The following is a 3814-nucleotide window of genomic DNA, read 5'->3' as shown; positions in this document are numbered from 1 at the left end:
ACAGGGTGTGATAAAGGGGAGTTTCTGTGAGTTTCTGTTATCTGTCATTGGTTTGTTTATTTTGTTTGAGCGAACCACAAACCTGTCAATCATATGGTAGAACAAACAATGGCAATATTTGATTGGTCCGCGTATGTCTCTACAGCGAATAGGATGAAGGGGGAGTGAGATTTTGTATACATGAGACCGCCTTTTCTTTCATGTATTTTTCATCCATCAAAAAGTTCGTTGTTGTCTTTTTCAACACCTTTTCTGTTTCTTTCTCTGTTTCCTTTTGTTATATTTCATCGCCACACCCACAAGGTGGGCTTTCACCCTCTCCTTATTTTTCCTCACTTCTACCATTCTCTCTGCTGTTTTAGCTCTGAGCGGCTCTTTTACTTTGTTCTTATCCAACATCTCTCCATCTTTCTTGCCTCTCCTTTTTCTCCTGCTTTGCCCTGTCTCTCTGGGCACTTCTAGTTTCCATACCTTTACATTGATGGATCATCTGAAAATAATCATAATCAATTAGGGTTGTTGTCCTGTTGGAAGGTGAACCATCGCCCCAACCTCAGGTCCTGAGCTCTCTGGAGCAGGTTTTCATAAAAGATCTCTCTGTACTTTGCTCCGTTCCTCTTTCCCTCGATCCTGACTAGTCTCCCTGCTGTGAAAAAACATCCCCACAGCATGATGCTGCCACCACCATGCTTCACCGTAGGGATGGTGCCAGGTTTCCACCATACGTGACACTTGGCATTCAGGCCAAAGAGTTCCATCTTGGTTTCATCAGACGAGAGAATCTTGTTTCTCATGGTCTGAGAGCCCTTTAGATGCTTTTTGGCAAACTCCAAGCAGGCTGTCATGTGTCTTTTACTGAGGAGTGGCTTCCATGAAGGCTTGATTGGTGGAGTGCTGCAGAGATGGTTGTCCTTCTGGAAGGTTCTCCCATCTACACGGAGTTACTCTGGAGCTCTGTCAGACTGACCATCGGGTTCTTGGTCACCTGCCTGACCAAGGCCCTTCTCCCTCGATTGCTCAGTTTGGCCGGACAGCCACCTCTAGGAAGAGTCTTGGTGGTTCCAAACTTCTTCCATTTAAGAATGATGAAGACCACTGTGTTCTTGGGTATCTTCAATGCTGCAGACATTCTTTTTTATTTGTTTTTTTATTTATTTCACCTTTATTTAACCAGGTAGGCTAGTTGAGAACAAGTTCTCATTTACAACTGTGACCTGGCCAAGACAAAGCATAGCAGTGTGAATAGACAACAACACAGAGTTACACATGGAGTAAACAATAAACAAGTCAATAACACAGTGGAAAAAAAGAAAAAGAGTCTAAATACATTGTGTGCAAAAGGCATGAGGAGGTAGGCGAATGATTACAATTTTGCAGATTAACACTGGAGTGTTTCACCACAAAAACCAAGGTATGAATACTGTTGTGTGCATGTTTTATTAATCATCAGTATAATTACTATTTTTTGGATTCACAGACTTCAGCTGCCCTACACCTCTGATGAATATAACAGGAAACCTGTTCGATCACCATGCACTGCAAAATAATTCTGGCTATGGATACGGAGAACATCAACACATTAACATCAACACACCAGATGATACAGTATACCCATGCGTTGGACTTGGTGTTCTGTTGGGAGTTTACCTCATATTTGAATTATTTTATCCTGCTTTGCCACCTAAATCATAATAAACACTAAGAACTAAAATATGGTGTTATTGTTGTTATTGTTATGTGTTTTATTATTCATAATAATAATAACAAAAACGAACCCCAAAAGGTTCTTCGAGGATCCATTAAACTGAGCTCTTTGAAGAACCCTTTTGAGGGGTTATTCAAAGAACATATAGTGGTTCCCCCACAGTTTTAATTTGAAGGACACCTAAAGGATACTCCAGGAACCTTTTCTTTTTGGAGTGTAGAAACATCAAGGATGATTAATGCAAACAGGATGCACCTGAGCTCAATGTTGAGTCTCATAGCAAAGGGTCTGAATACTTATGTAAATAAGGTATTTCTGTTTTTGCTGGAAAAGGGGAAGGAGTCTGAATACTTTCCGAATGCACTTTATGTTAGACAATGATCTGAGATATTATTATTACTCCATCTCTATAGTATGATACTTAGGTGACTTGTGACCTCTTTGACTGGTTAAATTGTGCACTGTGCCTGCTATTGCTCATTCTGCAACTGGTTTAGCTTTATTTCCTCCTCAATTCCCTCCTACATTTCTCTTTCACCCATTTCTCTTCATTCTCCCTTTGCATTCTATAAATTTCAGTATTCTATTAATGTCTTTCTCCATCTCCTCACTTTCAGTCATCTCTTTCTACACCTCACTATCTCGTCTCTGCATTGATATGTGGAGAAAGTGTATTCATCATTTTTATTCTGTGTGAATCTTTTTTCCTTTCTTTTTCTTACAACTGTCTGACCATGCCAGATTTCGAACTTCAGATACCCTCAGGCTATCTGGTATAATCTAGTTAATACTAGTGAGTAGGCCTACATTTCTAAGTGATACAGAAACACTTTTAGCTACATAATATTTTCTGACTCGCCTGTTGGTCGTATACATGCAGTTGTCAAGAGTTTTTAAAAAGTACACACTTAAGAAATTATGCTGTAGTTGTATAATGTGGATGGTCCAGGTCAGAGCCATGTATTTTCTAAATATATGACTATGGTCCAGGCTAGTGGTTCTTTCTTTGGTTCTTCATTCTGTAGTTCTAGCCTTTTTGTTGCATTGTAATGAGATTAGAAATGTGGCCTACTGGTCTAAAATCGCAGAATTCTGGAGATTTTAGAATAATACAAAATTCTTAATAATAATAATATCTATTTAGCTTTAATAGCGCTTTTCATTACAGATAATCTCAAAACGCATAAAAAGCAAAACAAACAACACATTTATGTTGAAATGGAGATTGAATGTTTCTGTTTGGCTTTGGGTGAAAGGGTGGGAGTTGAGGCAGTTTGATTTGGACTTTAATTGTGTTATGTCTAGACAAAAGTCATACCTAGCCTTCTATTTAGGAAATCTAGCTATAGGTACTTATTAGTTCAGTTTTTGTCTTTATAGCTGCCTATAGATGTGGTCTCAATTCTCAGATATAAATCTTACATTTGCAGCCAAAGAAATGTGGTCTATTTGAAATTGATTTAAAAAAAGACATTTGTTAATAATTCAATGCGTTTTTGTGTGCGAAAATGGTCATATGGTTCGTTGTTGGGCTTCTTGGTCTCCAGTCTCCACAGTGGTCCTTGTGCCTTGTGATCCAAAGCCTGGTTCAACCACAGATTTCTTAGTTTAACCCAGAGGTTCAAACACTTTATGTGCGCCTCCAGATCTGTAGGCGGCGATACTGTGCGTACAACATTTTGTAGTACCAGTTGACAACCACCGACAGATTGTAGTGGGCCTCAAAATAATCCAGAATAATGCTTTGAACTTCGGAGTTGGGCTGTGGCAGTCACGAAATTCCGTCAGCCGGTGATTCTCAAGCAAATAACTGTCGGTCTCACGGTAATTGATGTTAATTAACATAAACACATTTAGCATCTCCTGGCATCTCCTACCCTTATCCTTGTTCTGGACACCTCTAAAACAAAGGTAATGTGGTTTGGTAAGAAGAATGCCCCTCTCCCCACAGATGTGATTACTACCTCTGAGGGTTTAGAGCTTGAGGTAGTCACCTCATACAAGTACTTGATAGTATGTCTAGGCGGTACACTGTCCTTTTCTCAGCACACATCAAAGCTGCAGGCTAAAGTTAAATCTAGACTTGGGTTCCTGTATCATAATCGCTCC

This window comes from Oncorhynchus nerka, linkage group LG10 (genome assembly GCF_034236695.1).
Source record: "Oncorhynchus nerka isolate Pitt River linkage group LG10, Oner_Uvic_2.0, whole genome shotgun sequence".
Taxonomy (NCBI): Eukaryota; Metazoa; Chordata; class Actinopteri; order Salmoniformes; family Salmonidae; genus Oncorhynchus; species Oncorhynchus nerka.
This window is presented reverse-complemented; position numbering follows the sequence as displayed.